Source organism: Pelodiscus sinensis, chromosome 14 (assembly GCF_049634645.1).
Source record: "Pelodiscus sinensis isolate JC-2024 chromosome 14, ASM4963464v1, whole genome shotgun sequence".
Lineage (NCBI taxonomy): Eukaryota > Metazoa > Chordata > Testudines > Trionychidae > Pelodiscus > Pelodiscus sinensis.
The window spans coordinates 36,492,251-36,514,575 of NC_134724.1; the positions used below are offsets into that span (position 1 = coordinate 36,492,251).

At 54.1% G+C, this 22,325-nt stretch overlaps 1 protein-coding gene across 2 annotated transcripts in view; it reads right to left on the reverse strand.

The window, feature by feature from the left end:
- Positions 1-18,390, reverse strand: part of ZNF609 (zinc finger protein 609) — a 111,667-nt gene extending 93,277 nt beyond the window's left edge. The window contains exon 1 of one of the 2 annotated variants that reach the window (XM_075897473.1): positions 18,222-18,390. The gene's annotated coding sequence lies outside the window, so the exon portion shown is untranslated. Of the gene's footprint in view, positions 1-5,710; positions 6,548-18,221 lie in introns of those variants that run through there. The other variant, XM_075897475.1, reaches the window with a different exon arrangement.
- Between the last annotated feature and the right edge of the window lie 3,935 nt (positions 18,391-22,325).

A 22,325-nucleotide genomic window follows, 5' to 3' on the forward strand; every position in this document is an offset into this window, starting at 1 on the left:
CCGAGCTCACTCTCAAACACACTCACACCCCCCCAACTCACCCTCACACACACAAATACACCCCACAGACACAAGCCCGAGTTCACACCTCACTACAAACATATGGAGCCTGAACTTGCCCACACACACACACACACACACACACACACACACACACACACACACACACACGGAGCCTGAGCTCACCACCAGACAGGCGCACACACACATCCCACCACCAGACACACTGAGCCTGAGCTCCCCCTCCCCCTCACATACATGCTGTCACACTCATATCCCACCCCACAGACACACAAAGCCTGAATTCACCCTCACCCACACACACACATGCACAGAGGGCTGTGCTCCATTACATGCCCCGGGCACGGCTGCCCACACCTACCATGTCTCATCCCACAAACACTCACAGTAACGTACACGATTTCAGAGACCGAAGGGGACCAGAGGGCACCAGATCCTGCTGCCCCCAATCTGCCCACACACAGAGTCCGGAGCCCGCTGTCCATGTGGGGAACAATCCCCAACACCCCATCCCTCCAGCCCCCCTGCCCTGCCACACGAAACTCAACAGCCTGCGATGCCCCCTCGCAGCGCACATCCTGCTCGCCCTGGCAGGGGCCCAAGGCATGGCATCTCGGAAGAGCCCTAGCACCCTGGCTGTCCTTGTGGCAGCCGCCATCTGGCACCGCTCCCTCAATCAATACAGGCCCCAGCAGGTCACAGCTCCCAGCTTCAACAAGACATTACTCACACGCTCCCTGCTTGGCACTTCCCTCTCAATTACTGAGCACTCCCTGCAGACAGCTAGGGACCGAGGCAGACACCAGCCTTGAGACTGGGCTGGGGCCAGACCCTTGATCGCACGGGACCAGAGTCACTCCCTAGGGACGTTAGTGCACTGGTGGGAAGGTGGCGTCTGGCCCCGGAATGAGCACAGCGGGACAGCCAGGTGAGAGCCCTGGGGGCAAACGGCAGGGACTAGCTTTGCACCCCCAGAACTCACCTCTAATCTCCAGCGACAGACCAGACCATGTCAGTCACTTTCCAGCTCCCACACTCGAAAGCCCCAATACCCAGCACAACCCACGGCTGGGAGAGGCCCTGGGCCGGATGAGGAATGGTGGTGACCAAGTCTGGACTGACTGGCACTGGCAGAGCTGCAGCAAAGGAAGGGGGTGCTCAGGACCGGACTAGCCAGGGGACTGCAGGTCAGGACTCAGGGCCATGAGCAATGGTGGGTAAGAGCCCAGGGCTGAAATCAAGTCTGAAGGGCAGAGGCAGCGCCGTGGGCAAGAAGCTGACACTGCACGTCACCTCTTTGCCAGCCACCCCCAGTCAGACCTAGCATCCTCCCATGTCCCTCACCCCTAGTGCTCCCCACAGCCAGGGCAGGCACTCAAGAGCTCAACGGGGGGGGGACCAGCATCACTCATGGAAAGTATCTCGCGGCGATTGCATTACCAGATGTAATTAACACACGAAACAGCCAGGCTCTCGGCCCCAGCAGCCCCCTCCATGCTCTGGGGAGAAACCCTTGGCCTCCCCACTCCGTGCGGCTCCTCTCAAGTGCCATTGTCCTCTTCCTGCTGCTGAGCACCCAGCCCAGAGCCACCGGGCTATTTCGGAGCAACACTCCAGAAGCAGGGGACTGAATAAAACCCATTCGCTTTAAACCCCGGCAGGCAGGAGCCTGGCAAGCAGCTTCGTGGTGCGTTTTCAGAGACACACACACTGTAAAAATGCCCCGGATTCTTTCATCCGACGGGCTGCAGCAGCCAGACCATTTTCCATCTGCTCCCCACAGCACCCCTGGCTCCGTACGCCTAATAAGCCGCTCTCTGACAGGTCATTACGGAGATTTGTAACCCCAGGAGCCGGGGCTAACCCGCGAGCTGGAAATGAAAAGCACTGACCTCTCGTTTCAATGGCAGAGAAAGTGCAGAATCAGGAGAACGCTGCGCGCAGCACTGGAGTCACTCACAGCTTTCAAAAGCCGCCATGTGTGTTCCTCCCTCCCTCTTCCCTTGCCCCAGCCCGCCCTGCCCCCTCTCCGCCCTGGTAATCCACTTCCCAGCTTGGAGCATGCACAACAGTCAGCATCCTCAGCACTACCCCACCAGCTGCTCTGGTCTACCTGCCTCTCTGGAGCCACTTTCCCGGTCCATGCCTGCCAGATAGGGCCATTTGTGCTTTGTTCCTCCAGCTGAGATCACAAACAGGCTGCTTCCCTGCAGGGATCAGCCTGACGGGGATGTGCAGCGATCAATTCCCCTCGCTCCCCCTAGCTCCCCGCCAAAATGAGGAGCAGCTCGTCTCATCCCAAGCAGCAAAACCCTCCTTGCCAGCCCCCAGCCCCAGCTCCTGGCTGCCACAGGCACCACGTGCACACAACTGCCTTTGTATCACCAGCCCTCTGCGATTTCTTTGTCCAGCTGCACAGGGCCAATAATGTGTTTGGCTGCCCATGCTGTTGGGCCACAAAGGCCCCTCCCAGGGGTGAGATCAGCCCCAGGACAGGGGCAATTGAAAGGTAACAAATACTGTAACAGGCTTTTGCCCAAACGCCTCCATTCCTCCCACGTGCAGCAGGCACTTGCGGACCAAGGTTTTGCTGGGTAATGACACCTCAGAGCACTATTGGCAAAATACAGACCTGCCCCCCACCCCTCGGGATGCCCAATATTTACCCTATACCAACAGCCTCTTCAACCGTTTATCCGGAGTCCAAGAGACTCCCTGGTTCATATCCAAAGCCCGCTTTAGAACCCGACCCCCTCCTTTTGATAGCCAACTGCAGCCTGTAAAAACTACCAGTCCCAGCATGCAACACTTCATACTGATGCCAGGGTAAGGCCATGTAAAGGGGTGAGCATTGCATGCTGGGACCTGTAGTTCACATGGCCATGTTATAATGACCCCAGCATGGGTCATGTTGGACAGCACACCACAGCCTGTGCTTTGCTCTGCTGGGATCAGAGAGCTTCCTGCTTAATTCATTTCTATGCTCTCTCAACTGGATTTGTAAAGGAAAGCAGATGAGATGGAACAGGGCTCTGGCCTAGACCCAAGCAAACAGGCCCAGAATCCCAAAACAGCCCTCAAACCTCCACCCCACTGAACAGAAAATTGGTCCTGGAAGTCCACCAAGTCCCTAAAGAAAGCAGCCAAAGAGCCTAGCCCAGGTTCGGGAAGTAAGAGACCTGGGTACATGGAGCCTGTAGAAGAGATGCAAGAGGAGACTGGGGGCGGGGGATAGTGTGTGCCAGGGACAGGCTGAAACTGCAGCAGGAATATCCCAGAAGCAAGGGAGGAAAAGCAAAGTAACTCCAAGTGTTGTCCAGGCAAGAAGCCAGCTTAGAAACGATGGAGACACCTCCTGCCTGCAAGAAATTCTCACCCAGCATCCAACAGCAGGGCTGCTGGAGAGCAGCAGCTCTCAAACTGCAGCTGGGGACCTCACTGTAATGGGATCAGCAAGGCCGGCTTAGAATTGCTGTGGCCCAGGGCTAACGGCCAAGGCAGACGCACAAGGGCTTCAGCCCTGTGTAGCAGGGCTCACGTGATCTGCTGCTTCAGATCTGTGCTCTCCCCTGCCCCCCGACCTTGACCCCACCCCCCAGGGCACTGGAGCTCCAGCCTTGGCTGTTGGCAGTGGGGTTCGGGTTAACTGAATAGCTGATTAACCTCATGGATTCTTATCTGTTACTTGACTAGTCTCTAGTCCCCGGGGGCGGGGCTGGCAGCCAGTGCACAGGAGCCCCCTGTCACTCCACACTGCTGCCTGTGTACCAGTAGGCAGGAGCTGGTCTGCAAGGGGAGCCATTAAAAACCAGCTCCCCACGTCGACCAGCTGCCTGTCACCCCGCGCTGCTGCCTCTGATGCAGAGGCAACAGTGTGGAGAGGTAGCAACCCTGTCCAGTGGGGGGAGGGGCTGTGTTCCCGGGCCCGGCGCAAGCTGGAACTGAGCCGGGCTGCCTGCCCATCTGGCTCCTAATACATTTTAAATGCAGAGCTGCAGCGGGGGCTCGCGCCAGGTCTGAGCCAGGCTGCTGGCCTGCCTGCTAAAAGATTTACTGAGGCGGCGGAGGGAAATGCATGCAGTCTGTAGCACTGACCTATAAGCTTCTGCTTACTGGTTACCCTAGTTTGGATAGGCTGAGGCTTGGGGTCATAGAATTTGAGAACCCCGGTTTTAGAGCCACTGTGGGGGAGGGGACTAGACAACTTACTGCCGCTCCTGAAGAACGATTCACACCAGGCTTGAGATCCCTGGCTGCTCTCCTGCACCCACCATTTCCTACATGTGCAGAATGACTTAGCTCAACTAAAGCAGCCCTCCCCATCTCAGCACCATCATTCAATGCCAATCACTCCCCTCCCACCCTGAATTTCTACCCTCCAGGCTCCAACCCAGCCTTCGCAGTCAGCTGGTGAGTGATCTGGTCCCGCTCCAGCGGAGCTTTGACTGAGGAAGAGCTGCCACCGGGAGCAGAGCATCCCCAACTCAGCACAGAGCTGGAGGTAACACACAAGGGTCAGGCACACAGTGCGACCCACAGCAGGCAACTCCCAGCCGGGGGCATCCCTCTGCAGCAGCCTGCAACGTCTGAAGAGCTGGTGCCCAGCAGATGCCCTTTCAAGCTGCACTGTCCAACACGCTATGCCCTCTGCCCCAGCCATGCAGCCCAAGGGAAGGCAGGACTTGTCCCCCAGAATGGAGAAAGACCAGAATCCCCCTGTGAACAGGACAAGCAGCAACCTTCAGGGGGCAGGGCTGATCTCGTGCCCTCGCACACTGCACTGCCTCACAACCACAGCTGACAGGGAATTTCCAACACCCGCATTAGGAAACACTAAGCTTGGCCCTGCGGAAACTGTTACGGCCCCAGAGAATGCAACCTGTGAGGACTACGGGTCCCGGCTGCAATACGCCCACACCGAGTGCAAGCCAGGGTCTGCACACACCACAGGCTGCACAGCCAGACTCAGGAAGGCTCTTGTTACAGCTTGATCCACTGATGCACAGCCTACTGGCTCCTGGCAAGCTGCCCCCATTGGGTGCCCAGCAGAAACTCTGCCCCTGCTGGGAAAAGGATACGAGGCATAAGGAAATCAAAGAACCACAGAGAACCGTGAAGAGGTTTACGCAATGCCTACGAGTCCTCCCCTTGGCTCCTCCACAACAGAAAGGCATGCAGTCACCTGGGAGGCTGGGAACCTGCCCACAAGGCATCTGAAGAGGAGCAGAGGTTCTTCAGGGAGACAGCGCTGCACTGAGGAATGCTGCGCACACTGTACCAGGCATGAATAATTCAGCTCCATTTGGTGCTGGAGCAGCCACAATCCACATCTATGCACTGGGAAGGAGCCAAGGCACAAGAGACAAACCGGAAAGTTCACTTTCTGAGCTAACAGCCACTGGCAAGCAGGGAGAGAGAAAGCTATTCAAACGGACAGGGAGCATTTCAAACACAGCAGCACCGAGCAGGGAGCTAGGAAACCACATTAGCCAGGGCTCTCTGGGCTGGAACACACCCCAGCAGCTCCTCTGCAACTCTAAGGAGCCTTCCTTCCTCCTGGGCTGGTGTAGGAGCAAAAGGCAGAAAAACCACAGCACGGAATGACTTAACGCCCAAAGGTGACAGAAACCAGGAGCAAGCTACTCCGCGGCCAGCCAGCCCGCCCACACATAAAGAGACGGTCTCCTACCCATGCGCTTGAATCTGCAGCACTCCGGGATTAGCCTCTGGTGGCTTCCAGACATGACCGACTGCAATTTTCACCCTGATTAACTTTCAGGAATGCCCGCACCGAGGAACAGCACAGACGAGGGGAAAATCTCCTGGGCGAGGTGTTTCCTCTGCCGCTCTCCAGCAGAGCAGGGTTCCAAATAACTGCCCGCCCTCACTGGGCCCAGTCCAAACCAGCAAATGCGCCCATCTGTTTGGGGCGGCCCCCCAGGGTGAGAGCAGGAGGCAATCCCAGCCGTGGCTGCAGGGAGGAGCAGAATCCAAAGAGCGATGTCTCAGTCAGAACCAAGCAGGAAGTGCACTCCCTGCAGCCTGGCCCTGCGCGGAACTACCCCATCGCCCACTGGTGCCACTGGTCTTCCAAGTGGGACAAAGCAGAACGGAGAGAGGATGCTGGATTGCAGGCCCTTTCTCCCGCCATCCAGTGCTGGCAGCCAGCCCACAGCTTTCCCCAGACGCTGCCTCCACACAAGATCCTTTTTTGTTTCCTTTTACGACTAAAGAAACTCAAGAGGGGGCGCGCCTTCCTTTCCAGAGCCGCAGTGCGAGCTCAGCTCTCGACTCCCAACGCTACCTTTGTAATCCCCAGCCTGGATTGTTTGGGTTGGATTTTTTTTTAAAGTAACTCCCGTGTCGTTTTTGTAGATTTCTTTTTAAAGATGTTCCTTTCTCCCCGCCTCCTCTCTCTAGCCAGGAAAAAAAATGTTGAACGAGAGCCAGCTGGCACGCACCGGAGGAGGCTGAGAAATCTGCACAAAGGAGCTTCCTCACTCCCTTGCTGCTCACAGCTCAAGAACAGTGCATGGGAGGGGGTCCTGCTCTTCCCCACACATCAGGCAGCCTAGAGGAGACAAAGGAGTTTTACCATGACCCCCTGAGAACTGCCACCCAACCAGGGCCGGTTTCCTGAACTACACTCACAAAGTGGGTGTCGCAGAGGTTTCTAAACATGCTGACACCCAGGGTTTCAAAACATACCCTTAAATCTGGAATTAAGCACAGTTTGAAGGTGACAGCGTGTCCCTTTCTTTTGCTCATGATGTAAAGGACTAAGGGCCACCAAAGTTTACCCAACCAAGTGCCATGCTGGCAACCTGCCATGAGCATGAAGGCTGCACCCATGTTGAATAAAATGGAGCCACCTTCTTCTTTTAATATGGAGGTACACCCCCATGAAGACTACAGGTCCCAGCATGCAATTCAGCCATATCCTTTGGCTAGAAGTAGAACAATGCATGCCTGGATCTGTCGTTTCAATACTTCTGTATTAGAGAGGAATCTGACCTTGGACAGCATTTGGATCATGAGCCCTTCTTGGGTCTGCTTGTAACTCACTGAGATCCTGGAATGAAAGGCACTAGAAGAGTGGAGAATAGGGCACTGCTGTCTCCCTCCACCTCTGGTTATAGTCAGCCCTTAGACAAGCAGCAGCAGGTAGCTGGAAGCAATTGGAGGTGTGGAGGGCAGGGGAAGAAGGATACAGACCAGCAGTCATTCTGAGAAGACCTTCCCTGCATCAGGATCTCTAGGCTGCTAAATTTAGGGAGGAAACCAGAGCCAACTCCACAGGGTTGTTGTAAATTAAAGACCTGACACCAAGTAGTGGTTTACATCCACAAACCACAGATTAACCCAACTTTAAGCTGAGAAATCCCCCAGCACCTGATCAGAAAATGCAGAGTTAAGACTCAACCTTGAGTCCACTTTCCAAGGCGTATAACTTCCAAATATGGCCTCTCTCTCAGCCACATACAGTTACATCCATACAAAGAGGGATTTCCTATCAAGCACCAAGCACAGTAACATACAGTTCACACAGCCTGCAGACCCGGTCTTATTTCAGAACCAGGTCATCAGAAAAAGCTTAGTCAGATTATTTTAATCCTGTGTTTGTTTTTATTAGTTTGTTTAACTCCAATGTCAAATGAACAGTGGTGAGAGAAACTCTCTTGATTAAAGATCGCAACACACATCCCCAGATCCCTTTAGCTGAGGCCCAAGAACTCCCAACACACAACCCCCAAGAAATCCTCCAGCAAAACCAGCCTTGACATTGCTGATATTTCTGAGCTAAGAACTAAAGCAGGAGAGGTTTTTTTAAAAAAAAAACTACACCCCCTCCCTTCAGACCTTCTGTATATATTATGAAACAGCAAAACTGGCACACACCTTTTTTTTTTAACCCTCACCAGGTAACTCTTAACATCGCCTTTCACCTGAATTCAAGACACAGAATTTATTTTTATTTTTTTAAGAATAGCTACTGGGATATATAGCTCTTTAGATCTGCAATTATTTGGCTTAAATTTTACCAAGCCCTGAAATTTCTGACCAAAGCTTCCTGCATACGGAACAAAATGCACCTCTTAAACCTTACCTGGCAACCTGTGTGGCAGAAGAGCAGAGTTTTGCATCTCTAAGGTATTAACTCCCAGCTAAACTTCATGTAACTACTTGGCACTAACTAAAGTAATTCTCAAGCAGAATGTATGCTAATATTGACACAACTGAGCAAGAATCCTCCTCACCCATGATATTTAATCAGTTTTACAGCAGATGTTGCAATTAAGCAGGCATCCAATATTATACTATTTATATTCTAAACTAGCCCTGTCCAGCACCACTGAACCTCTGTAGCCCCCAGTGTGGAGGATGACAGCCAAACAGTATAAAGAACATAGTACCATGGCACTGGGGCAAATGTCTGCTCTTTTTTAAAAACAAAAAAAGCATCAGACGCTCCAATATCCACAAAGAGGGACAGCCATTTAAAATATCATGTCTGAAATGGCCATACAATAACCATATGCAACAGAGATTATCTGGAGGGCAGAGGCCTGAGCTAATCCGGCTAGATCTGACCGCACTGCTCCAAAGACATGAAAGGAGAATATTGCCACCCCTGTGCCCTGGAGGCTACGCCCTCCGGGGGAGCCGAAAAACTCCACCTCTGCTCTCGGGAACCCCTCCTTTTCTTCTAAGCCAGCTTCCAGTGGAAGAAAATACTTCTTTCAAACACTGCCCCCACCCACCCCTTTGCACCTCCAGGGAAGGCAGCAAAACTGGCTGCAGAGATGGCTAACAGCAGCTCCCCAGCACTTTCCATTGTTTAAATGCTGCTGGATGCTCACTGCCCACAGACTGGTAAGTCCGCTTAGGAAGACACACACACCGAGGTTAAGTGACGTGCCCCATGCCACACTACAAGCCAGTGTCAGTCAGCAAGTACTGTAGCAATAGCTCCATTTTGCAGTGGGGAAGCCACACATGGGCTAACCAGCTATACCCGACGACCCTGTGGGTGCTCTGCAGCTGGAGCATGCATGGAAAAGATAGTGGGGTGCTTAGCACCCACTGGCCACCTGCCAATCAGCTATTTGGGGGCAGGCGGAAGCACTGGGGGGACAGGGGGAGCAGATGGGGTGCAAAGAAGTAAAGCGGGGGTGAGGCCTGGGGGAAGAGGCAGAGGGGCAAGGGCACCCACCCAGAAAAATGGAAGTCGACACCCGTGAGAGCCAGCAGTGGCTCAGGCAGACCCTAAGAAACAGGAGAGCTGTGATTTCCCCCGTTCTGACGGTCACTTTTCTGAAGGGTTCCCTGTAAGCTGAGTGCCTGGGCGGCTGCAATTGGAAGGAACTTTGCTAGTCTGGCACCCTCCCGAGGCTGCCACTTTCCTGCCTGTCAAAGGGAGAGGAGCTCTCAGCCTCTGGGGGAGGGTTACTGAGGCCAGTGAGGAGCAGGTGGCCATAGACTGCAGATGACCAGCCCTCTAGACAACATGGCCTTTGTCAGTTCACTGCCTCCTCCCCCACTGGCCCCAATGTCAGTCCCTGCCTGCCAGTTTATGGTGAGAGCACTTTTTCCCAGCAGCCCCAAGTCTCAAAGCCCCCTGCAATTAACACACACAAACGACCCCTCCCCCCACCAACACCTCTAGGCTTTTGCTTAACAAAGGAACCCCACAGAGGAGCCCCATGAGCCTGGGGGAAGAGAGTTCAGGGTGCAGAGCTACCGAGTCACTTCCCTTCCCGCAGGGCTTGGCTCTTCAATCCACAGGGTGAACTTTTCACCAGGCTCTACGCCAAGGACTGTGGCTAACACCTTGTTAGCTGTCACGACAGCCCTGGCCAGAGGCCTGGGCTTGTGCAGGGTCCTCTAGCTCTCATTCTGGTCTCCCATCTAAACCAGTGTCCTCCCACCACACCGGCCCTCTGTACCGCACTGGGCTGGCCCTCCAGGAAACATGCCCTGCATGTTAGCCCTCCAAAGCTCAGTCCTTCGGGCTTTGGCTTTCTTCCCTGCGTGGCAGGGCTCAGGCTTCAGCTGTCTGCCCCAGGGCCCAGCAAGTCTAACACCAGCCCTCCTGGGAGCCCCAGACTCCTGCTTGAGAACCAGCGGAAGAACCGCGCCCCCCCCCCAGTCTACTCTGTGTGCGCCCTCCAGGCACTCTATCCTCTGCCCAAGCACAACAGGATAGCTGCCCAGGTTTTCCCAACATACAATGGTACAAGCAGAGTGAGGTAGCGTAGAAGGTGTAGACCCAGCCTACAACCATGATGGCACAAAAGGGCTATGTAAATACAAACCAGACATCGTTAACTTGTAACCTGGTATAGACAGACTCTGTACTAGAAGAGTCAGTACCCGTAGTACAGGACCTGTCAGAAACAATGCAGATGCACTAGTGGAGACAGGGGTCACACGTTTTACCACAGCGGCAGCAAAACCTGCTCACCAAGCTGCCTGGAATGCGCAGACCAGATTTTTAGCTCACGTGCCGTCTACGTGGTTACACAGTGACTGTTAAGAACTGCACCGTGGACTCAGCCGACACGACAGCTAAAAAACAGTCAAACTGGAGCAAATTCACACAACCGGTACCAGGTAGGTAGTTGTGTATTGGCGACGTTTTCGATAGGCACGTACGACGAGGCTGGCTTTTCATTCCCTCGCAGACAGAACGTCTGGTAGAGGAACTGACCTAGTGTAGCTACACTGATTTCAAATCCATCTGGTTGCACTGTTTGGAAGAGCCACAAGCAAACGAGAATGGGAAGTGTAATAAATGGTCCCCATAATCTCAAGGCAGGGGAGGGGGAAAACAAGCACCCCAGGAGATGATAAAAGGCCACACGAAGCCAGCAGGCACCAGTGCCAGGGCTGACGCTGGCAATGCGTGCGGAGAAAGAGCTCTCAGTTCCCTGCTCATCTGATGCCGTCAAGACACCTGGACAAACAAATACACATAATTTAGGGATTCACATCGCTCCCGGCTCAACGTTGCCCTGGCTGGTGTTGGAGCAGGGAGGGGGCGGACTGGGCGTAACTCTTTCCACCTTGAATTTATGGGATTCTTATGGCAACTTGCAAGACTGCTATGAAAAAACAGCCCTGTCAGCTCCAGATCTCAGGCTTGCTCCACGCTGGCTGTGCTCTGAGACGGCAGCTCAGCTCCTGCTGCTGGAGGGACAGGAGGGGGCAGGAAGACGGAAGCAGTGGGGGAGGGGGTCTGGGCTCCGATTATAATAGCTACAGTAATTAGAGTACTTCCAAGTGGCTAGTGGAGTTGTTCCCCAAGCAGATGACTCCATCAGGGGTGGGGGAAGGGAGGGCCAAGGATAAAGCCAGCATGCTTGGATGAGCACTGCGTTCAGGGAGAAGGCGGCTTGGCCTCAGGGCAGACACTTGCACCACCGACTGGACTGGCGCGAAGGGAAACGTGACAAGGGAAAGTTTATTTCTAACTTCAACAGCTCACCCCCAAATTGAACAAAATGAGTCATTTGGCCCACAACGCAACGGCCTCCAGCCACGCTTCTGCTTTGGTCCCAGCCTCAGGGCGTGAAGTAGCGCAGGCCAAGCACAGTGCAGACAGCTGCTGCGAGCCCCAGACTGGCCTGGGAGTGACCTCTCCACTGCCCTGATGACCTGCCCCTCCCAATAGGTCACAGGGCTGCCTATCTGGCTGCCTCTCTCCCAGGCCTCTCAATCCAGCAGCCAGGACGGTTCTGAGGCCTCCTTGGGGAGACCACAAAGACGCGGCACTGGCAGCCTCAAATGCTGTAGCAGAAGAGGAATACGTCCCTAGTTCCAAAAACAAATGGGCTGCCACATCAGCTATTAATGCCCTTAATGCCGCTCATTCGATAACCAATTAGTGCACCTTGGCAAACGCTAGCGAGACTTCCTCTGCAGGAACAGAATTGCTATTACCTGCACTCCTGATCTCTCTTGCTGTCAAGCCTCAGCCCAGGAGCAGTTTGGGAGGAGCCAATCAGACTGCAAGGCAAGGGCTACAGACAGGCAAGAGCAAATCTCAGGGCAGGGTATACTAGCTGACAAAACCCCCTCAGCTATTTTTTTAGGTAGAGATAATAAATAGGTGCATTTTATAGATTAATAAAGCACATCTGAAAAGCCATGATATACATCAGCCCCTTGCTAATTCACACTAATGGTCCATTGAAAATTACACAATTTTGTGAATTAGCAAGTACATAAAGGAATACAATAAAAAACAAGGATAATGCATCAAATGCACTTTGCTTGTGTGTTTCGTTAGCTGTGGTTCCACTTGAATTGCTCGTGGTGACCCTGCAAATGCTAAGAAAGGTTCGGTGTTAGGTTTTGCAAAGATAATGAAATCTTCAAAAACAAGAAACCTCAGTAATGCATCTGCTACTAAATCTTTGGGGAGAGACCTAACAATTCTTGTGCAGTTTAGCAAGGTTCTGTTCTACAAGAGTATTCACAGTGGCATTGTGTGGTTAAGTCTGCAAGACGAATCACTAGATGCCCCCATTTTCATTCATTTGAAAGGTTGCAAAGGATTTTTCGTTAGACTAAAACTGCCCATTCTTCTAGTCTCACCACAGTAATAAGATTCTGAGGTAGTACTGAATAAAATCCTTCCACACAGCTAAATTACCCAAGCAGGAAAATATCTCATTTTTAAAAACAAAAAAGAGAAATGCATTCCATATACTCATTCTGCACAGGTGGTCAGTTTTCAGTAAGAACCAAATCACTGAACACATCCAAAAACAAAATAACTAAATTACAAAGTTAAAGGTGACAAAGACACCGAATAAAATGTACAAATTTCCAGCTGCTTAATGGCACAGGTGTTTATATTTAAAATCTGATATTGCAAAATCCTTCCACATCTCCACTGTTCTGTGGGCAGGCACACAAAAAAACAGCCCTTTGAGGGCTTTTTCCCATAATAAAAAGGAAATACAGTGCAAATTTCAAACACAAGCGTCAAGATTCCCAGGAATCTGGAACCTTGACTCATCCACAAATACTATTTTCAACTACTGCCTAGACTTGGGAGCAGAACATAATATACAATGCGTGTATACAGTTGCGTCAACTTTGCTTTTGGTAACTGACTATCCTGGTTACTGTGTGTTCGGATCTGAACTCTTGACACAGCTTTAGTGTTTTGAAGTGCATATTCTCAGCAGCATGATACTTAGCTCTCTAAACGAAATGTGCATAAATGTAGCAGCAACACCAGAAGGTCATACATTACAACAATGGCCTGCTGGTCATGGCAAAGAAGTGGGAGAGCCGGGGCTCCTTACCCTGCATGCAGCTTTGGGAGGAGGTCACTTCATCTCAATATCTCAGTTTCCCTATCTGTAATATGCAGCGATCCCTGCTTGCCCATTGCCCCACTTCAAAGCAGTGGTGGAAGGTGTAATTCATTATTTGGAAGGTACTAGGAAATGTAGCTTAAAATAAGAGAATTTCCTTATAGGATTATCTGTGGTTTTGGAGCACGCCCACTTCTGGTTACAGTGGGTGACCTTTCTTGGTTCCGCCCAGAACAGCTTGTTCCGCTTTCACCAAAACAGCGTTGAAACGTTTTTTCTGACGACTGAATAATTGGAACGATAGGCTCAACTCAATGCATTTCAGGTCGTCATTTTCTTTGATTGTGGGTTTGTTGGGGGCATGGATCTCCTCTCTATTTGCATTTCCACAATGCCTCACGCACCTGGGTGTTAGGAAAGACCCAGGTCTGGACATTCTGTACACATCTGCAGGGATCTGATGGACAAAGCCATCCAACTCCCTCTTTCCATTTCTCGCCCACCTGAGTCGTTGGTCAAGAGCCTGCCCAGCCCCCTGAAATCTCCTGCCTCCCACGCATCTCATGACGTGCCACAGGAAGAAAGCTGCTTGCAGGCAATGCTGTCCAGAGCAAGCGCTGCCCTGAAACCACGCAGCAGCATTTCCTCACTCGAAGCAGCAAGGCGGGGAGCGGGAGGGCTGTTTCATGACAAAACTTCCTCCTCACAGCCAACTGAACACAAAATGCAGAGAGAAAGCCTTGGGTTTGTGCAGTGAGCAAGCCGCCTGCTCCACAGTCTGCCCCGAGCCCTCCGGATGAGCTGGTTCTCGGTCTACATGCTCAGCTGGATAGATGCTTTGGAGACCCCCCCTAATCTAAATGCCCCATTATGTTCTCACTAGACTTCTTCCAGACAACCCCCACCGCCTCTCATGGGCTGAGATCCCTTCGGCACTTCCACCTCTTCCACAGGCCTGTCAATGCTGACCTCCGCAAGGTCCCACATCTGAGAGGCCTCCTGCCTGTCCCATCGCGGGGTTCGGAGTGTCTGAGCTAGGGCTGCCGACTCCCCACCAGATGCCATTTGTGGCAACGTGTCCGCTCCACGAGAGCTGGCAGCCCCAGTCTGAACTAGGCTGTGATCTGATCTACAGTCAGAAATGAAATAGAACTGAAATGTGTCTTGCGTGACACAGTTAAACCAGCCTACCTCCCAACACAGACAGCGCTAATTCAATGGCAGAATTCTCCCTTCCACCTAGCTACCGCCCCCTGGGGAGACAGAGTGCAGAACTCCTCCTGTCAATGCAGGTGGCATCTTCACTTACGCACAACGGTAGTGCAGGTGCAGCTAGGCAACCATGCCAGCGTTTTAAGCGTAGCCATGCCCACCGTGTCTGGACCAGACTTTGAAGCTCCGCGGGACAGGAACCAGATCTCCCTACAGCTTCCCACCACAGAGCACATTGCAGAGCTCCGGAGGTACATGCCTCCCAAATCTGTGAAATCCCACAAGACCCACCATGATGAGAATCCAGTGCCATTTTGGTCAAGGCAGCATTTTAGCAGAAGTCACTGTAAACCCTGAAGACGCAGCAGCAAAGCTTGCCACAAATAGCTGCCAACTTTGTTCTTCACCACAATAACACTGCACATTACGCCAAAGAGCGCTGCACCGGCGGAAAGCAGCAGATGGGAACTCGGGCTGTTGTTCTAGGGACAAGCTCGTGGGGGTGCTAAACAAGGGAGGAGAGGATGGACCAAAGGTTAGGACAACATCTATCCATATCTTTCAGTGAATCCCCAAAGAGATGCCTGAAATCACCCCTTGACCTGGGAATTCCCATGTAATCTATAAACTTATAAAGGAAACACTGGTCAGCCAAACTAAGGACAAAAGCTGCACAAAGATTTTGTGTGTCTAGCCCAGGCTTCCTGCACCACCACTCCGCAGGTCAGCCAAAGCCTGTGTGCTTCAGTGTGTACAAGCAACTGCTGCCAGTAAAACCGTCCCCAGCCGGCCTCACCTCCCTGTCACTGAACAGGCATGTGATTTGTGTAGTGTAAACATGTGCCCACAATTTTCTCTGGGCAGGGCTGTTTCTAATGCCAGATAATCCAAACACTGCGAGGATAGGAGCATAAAAGCCTTCACGGAGGCAACTGTGCACACACTCCATGTGTTGCATCTCAGAAACAGCGCACCTGGAACCATAAATACCACCCTATTTACATAACACTCAGTAGCAGAGGGACGACAACTCAATGCAATGTATTTATTAATATTCCTATTGCACTAGTGCCTAGAGGGCCCAATCAGCATCACAAACCCACTGCACCAGAGACTGTGCAAATGTAGTGGGGAGCAGGCCCTGCCCTGGTGAGTTTACAGAAATCCTGAGTCAAGTCTGCCAAAGCACAAGGTCAAAAGAGACAAATTGGCTCAGCTCTGTCTAATCCCTGATGACCATCTGATCAGCAGCACAGCGGGCAGCCCAAAGCCAATGAACACTGGGTGTATGACAGTGCCACGCACCAACTGAACCCCAAACACACCCTTACAGTCTCAGACCCCCTCAGGAGACCTGTCTCCACTCTCAGCTGTCCCACCTGTATCATTCCCCAGTGAGTTACATAACCCCAGCCCACGCACAAAGCTCAGTTAAGTACTGCCCTAAAGGTAGGTCTTCAGAAGGGAGGAAAAGGGGAAATATTCCTGTGAAGCACGTAGAGAACTTGGACAAAAGCAACGTGGACGTTTGGTGGCTCTCACACAGTGGCACTCTTAGGCTATTCATTCTTCACTGCCTAGTCTTTCATAAAGAGACCTATTTGTAGTCGGACAAATGACTGAAGAGCAGTACATTTCAAGGCAGAGTGGGTTCCTTCCCGAGACCAGGAAAATGAGCGCATCGTGCACGCTCAATATTCTGGCTGAAGGAAGCCATGGGGGCCCACTGCCTCCTAATCTCACTAGAGGAGCCGCCATCTCTTTTGCTATATTCACAATCACGCAGCCCATGCCTGGGCAATGAATCCATACAGAGGCCCAGGCCCCGTCCCAAAGAGCAGTGTTCATCTCCTAAATGAATGGAAGAGCAATAGGAAGGTGCACATGTGCAAGACAGAAACATCTGTGTGTGCTCACACATATAGCGAGTCTGAGTGAATACAGAGCAGTTCAAACAGCCCTCACGTAAAGAAGGGACAAACTAGAGAACGCGTCCAGGTTGGGAGAGCCATGGCTCAACTCCAGTTCCTGCCTGCTGATTTCCTTTGGCAATGTAACTGTCCCAGAATTCCTGTCCTGAACTGTTGGAAAGCAATGTTGTGCAATCCTAAACAGCTGTCGTTTTTCACCCCAGAGGTGGCAGTATCTCCAGGGTGTACACAGCTCACGTCACATCCCACATCCTATAATCCACCACAGAGATTTGGGGAGGCAAATGAGTGGCTGAGGTCAGAAGTTTGAAATGTTACTTTTACTAAAATACTTCCATTCGGAAGCAGGTAGCAGTTTGCTTGTAAGTTACCCTGTAAGAAAGCTAATCAATAAATAAGTGGACTGGAATTTCCAAGCACTGTGTGTCAACAAAGAGCCAGGACCATGCAGCATTGCCCTGTTTCAGAGTCACTGTACAGACCACGGAAACAGGTTTACATCACTACATCCAGACAAGTCAAGACTATCAATCACCTGTTCCCCACAGTGTTCCATTCCCATTGCAGAGCTAACCACACAACCACCCGGCTGTGCCAAGCGGGGGATTCGACACAGACACTGGCATCCTTACTCTTCTGGGGAGAAAATGGGCTCATCAGATCTTCCCTGTCCCCTGCGAAAAAAAGTCTTTGTGTACCACCTCTCAACCAGTGGCAAGGGCCTGCCTGCCTTCATAGGGACAAAACGACCTGCTGGGAAGCTCCGGAGACAGAGAATAGTCAAGTCTCATAGACAAGACTTGAACCTGTGACCTTCCCTGTGTATACAGTGGGCAGGTGAGAGAGAGCAGGGGTTCTCACCCCTCTGCTTCATGCAGATAAAATGAGACCAATTACTGGGGGCTCCCAGTACAGCCAGTTTGCTCCTCTCCGCAGCCCAAGCAGGTGTTCAGAGACAACTGTCCTTTCTCCTAGAACGAAAATAACACCCATTTGGGAGCCAGCTCCAGAGCAGCGGAGATAAACCCTGCAGGGTAGTTCCAGTCCCCACTCTCCCTTGGGCCAGGAACCTTGCGACCTCGCGGGCCCCGCCCCGTTCCAGAAAACAAGGGAAGCCAAACGGATCCCCGCTCAGTACAGCCCTGCCTGCCTGCTGCTCGCAGCGCCCCTGCCCCGTTGCAGACGGAGGCCAGGCAGGAGCCGCGGACGCCGTGGCCCAGCGCACGCCAGGAAGGCGCCGCACAACAGCAGAGCTCCCGGGATCGCTGCTCGCTCGGGGCAGCCCCGCAAAGGACCCAGGGATGCGATCACGCCGGTCCTTAACTAAGGGCAGCTCCGGCAGCCTTCCCGCCCCGCCTCTGGCCCCGAGGAGCAGCGCCGGGGGAGCCGGATCGCTCCCCACATGGGCGGCTTGCAGCGCGGCGGGGTGGGAGCGGTGCCACGAGACCCCCGCCAGGGCTCTGCCCGCCCCCAGCCAGGTCCGCTGGCCCCGGGGAGGAAGCGCCGCGCTCCCGCCGCGCTGCAAATAAAGGAAGCGGGGGAGCCGCCGAGCCGGGCGCCCGCAGGGAGCAGCGTGGCCGGGCACCGCCAGCCGCCCGGAGCCCCCTGCGCCTCCCGACCCCTCCCCACCTGCTCCAGCGCCCGCCCCCCGCAGCCGGGTCTGCCCCCCCGCAGCACTGCCCCCCCCCCCGCCGGGCCGCACTGGGGGTCCCGCCCCCGCACTCACCCGGCCCCCCCGCGCCGGGCGCTCCCCTAAGTCTCCTCCCTGGGGCCGCCGGGCCCCCGCCGGCTCCGGGCCGGGCCCGCCATGGCGCCGCGCTCGGTGCAGGCCGCTCCGGGCTCTCAGCGGCCGCGCTCCGGGCTCGCGAGGCTCGGCGCGCGCGGGGCGGGGGCCCGGAGCGCGGAGCCCGGAGCCGGAGCCACCGCGACTCGCCGAGCCGGGCGCCGGGAAAACGCGGAGCCGGAGCCGGAGCCGGAGCGGGGCCGCCCCGCCCCCACCCCGCCCGCGCGCGGGGCCGACGAACTGCCCCTGGGACGCCCCGCCCCGCCCCCCAGGGCGCCGAGAGGCCGAGGCAGGAGCCCCTGGGCCCCAGGACACGGGGGGGGCTGAGCAGGAGGGGAATCCAGGCTGCACCCCCCCTTAGTACCCAGCTGGGGAGGGGGGGGCAGGACTGGACCAGGCTGCACCCCCCCCTTAGTACCCAGCCGGGGAGGGGGGGGGCAGGACTGGACCAGGCTGCACCCCCCCTTAGTACCCAGCCGGGGAGGGGGGGGGCAGGACTGGACCAGGCTGCACCCCCCCCTTAGTACCCAGCCGGGGAGGGGGGGGGCAGGACTGGACCAGGCTGCACCCCCCCCTTAGTACCCAGCCGGGGAGGGGGGGGCAGGACTGGACCAGGCTGCACCCCCCCTTAGTACCCAGCCGGGGAGGGGGGGGCAGGACTGGACCAGGCTGCACCCCCCCCTTAGTACCCAGCGGGGGGGGGGGTGCAGGACTGGACCAGGCTGCACCCCCCCCTTAGTACCCAGCAGGGGGGCAGGACTGGACCAGGCTGCACCCCCCCTTAGTACTCAGCGGGGGGGGTGCAGGACTGGACCAGGCTGCACCCCCCCCTTAGTACCCAGCGGGGGGGCAGGACTGGACCAGCCTGCGCCGGGGGTGGCTGCACCAGGCCCTGGACTTCGGGGTCCCCTGGTGGCCCCCTGAACCGTTCCATGGACAGGGCCCCCCGGCAGCCTGAGCGAGTACCTGGGGCAGGCCCCCAACACTCAGCATGGCGATGGAAAGCAGAACGCCCCCGCCTACCCCCCTGAGCCCTGCATGGCTCCAGAGAGAGGGGTGAGATTGTCCCAGGCCCTGTGCACCCCAGGGACAGCCCCAAGGGGGGTGGTGCCGACCCAGCGCTCTGGTACCTGACCTATGGGCCCACCCTTCAGAAAGCTACATGGCAGCAGCTCGACCTTGCCCCTTTCTGAGCTGCCCCAGGCCCACGGCCAGGGAAACCAGGGCGAGGGAGAGGGCCTGGCTTCAGGGGAGAAGTTGTCCTAGCTCATTCCGTCGTGGCCCCTCCACCCAAAGGGCAGGGCCCACTTGAGTTTCCATTCCTTGCCCTGCCTCTGATCCAGACCAAGTCAAGCCAATTCTGGCAGGGTGGGGAGGCTGGTCAGGTGGAAACCCACATTCAAGCCTCAGAGGCCCTGTGTGATCCAGGGCAACTTACTTGGGGCAGGTCTGTCCAGCTGCTCTCAGGGTGGGCAGGCTGAAGCCCACCATCCTGTGCTCCCCAGGCGAATGCCCTATCCCCTAGGCAAGTGTTTCTCAACCTTTTTTTATAAAGTAGCCCCTTTTTCAAAACCAAAAAATTGTGAGTACCCCCAGTACCTAGTTTTCAGACACACGCACACATTTTCTACCATTGCAACACGTTTGTTTAAGCAACTTAATCGTAGCCAGGCGCACGATGAAATTTTTGGGTGTAAAAAGTACACAAATAACAAAGCGCTGTAAAACTTAAAACAAACATTCAGTTTTCTCCAAATATCAGTTGTGTTGACGTGCCCCCCAGACTTCTGTCGAGTACCCCGACAGGTACTGGTACCATGTGAAACACTGCCTTCGGCCACTCCAGAACCCACCCCACCTGCCTACCTTCATAGGATTCCTTATCCTGCTTTCCAAATGCAGGAGCCAGCTCCATCCCGGGGGCAGCCTGTGCTTACTTCGCTATAACTCAAGTTGCTGGGGAGCGTGGAAAAGCCATCCCCCGTGTGAGAGAACTCATTGAGCCCAGGGCCAGCATGGGCAGCACTAGAATGGCGGCAGAGCACCAGCGCTACCGCCGCTCGGGGAGGTGAAGTGAGCATGCCACAGGAGAGCGCCCCCCGCCCTTGGCAAACAGCGCTACGGCACAATAGCTACATCCAAACAGCCGTGCCGCTGGAACAACTCTAGTGTAGACCTGTCTTTCATCTATGCTGGTGATCCTCCGATTTAGGCTCGCGAGTCACAGCGGGCTCTTTGATGTGCCTCCTACTCTTTGCAACACATGATATTAAAATATTGGGTGATGTAAATGATTAACCAATGAGGATGCTTTGACAATGTCATTAACCTGTTGTAGTTGATATAATAATAATCACTGGTCAGTCATTTTGCTATGAGAATACAGTTTATACACACACACATAAAGAAAACCTAAACATCCCCTCTGTTGAAATTCAAATCTACAGGAAATGACACAATGAATTCACAGGACCGTGGCTCTTCTGGGTCACGCTGATCACTAATTTGGCTCCTGAACTACTGAGGTCTGAGATCACTGAGCTCTACTTTGCCTGCATTTCCCATCTGTCAAACATGCCGGACCCCAACCCCGGTAAGATGGAAATGTTAAGAGCTGATCGCTAAAGACATAAGCAACAAGAAAATCTCAGGCTGAAATCAGCCTCTGCGGTCCATTAGATTTTGCTGAAAGACACAACAAAGGGGAGGATGCAGAAGTGGATCTTATTTGCCTTCTGAAAAGCATCTGATAGAGTTCCTCAGAAGAGGCTGTTAAGGGAATTAAGTAGCCCTTGGGGAAGCAGCATTGTTCTGTCATAGATCAGAACCTAATCAGGAGAGACCAATGAAGAACAAAGCCACCTTAATGCAGGTGATTCACAAATCACTACTTAGACCCTGTCTCCATCCAGCCAAACCAAAATCATGGTCTGTCTTTCCCACAGGAATATTCAGTCACCCCCTGAAACTTACCATGGCCGGAGCCAATCTCCTGATCTTTCTATAAACCTCCCCATCCCCTGTGCGGTCCACCATCCTGCATGTCACTCAAGCCTGCAGTCCTGGCTCTGTCTTTGACTCATCCATTTCTTTTGGCCCACCCATTCAGGCCCTGTTTATACCCGGCTGCAACTTCCAGCATAACATTACCGAGATCCAACTTTTCCTCTGTGTGTCCCCTTGGCCTAGCTCTGTTCATTTTGGGGATTGCAGCTTCCTGCTCTGGGCTCATCTAAGTGCTCCCAGTTTGCTCCCCTCAAGTTTGTTCTAAGTGCTCCCACCAAGATCATCTTTCTGGCCCATTGCCTTGCCTGTGTCACTCCCTTTTCATGAGGTCTCCCTGTTGGGCCCTTCGCTTTTGAAGCCCTTGCAGTTTAGCCCCCAGAAATTCAAACTGGAAATAAGATGCACATTTTTTTAGCAGGGAGCGTAATTAAGCATTTGGAGCAGATTATACATTGTCTAGGAATGTAGTGGTGATGTAGTAAATTCTAGGAATGTAGCCAGTTCTCCATCACTTGAAGTCTTTACGCCAAATCATATATAGGACTTTTCATCCATAGATCTCAAATCACTTAAGGGAATCAGCACTATTTCACAGGCGGGGAAACAGGCACAGAGCGCTGAAGTGCCTTGTGCAAAGTACCTCAGCAGCAGATCCAGGAACAACACCCAGGTCTCCTGTGTCCAATTTCAATTCTGTAGTCACTAGGCCACACTGGCTCCCTCAACACTGAGAGTCTTTTGAAACACATGCCCTAGTTCAGTGGTCCCCAACCTTTCATGGCTGCCGGGCGCCCAGGGGCGGGGCCGCTCACGTGCCGCGCTTCTGGGGGTGGGGTCATGCATGCGCCGTGCACCCGGGGGTGGGGGCCGCCCATGCGCCCTGGGCCGGCACTGCACATGTGCCTCATGCACAGGGCAGGGGCCGCCCACGCACCGTGCGCCCAGGGCCAGCACCACGCATGTGCCACACGCCAGGGGCGGGGTCAGCCCAGATGTTTCGGCGGGTGCACATAAATGCAGCGCGTTGGGGACCACTGCTGC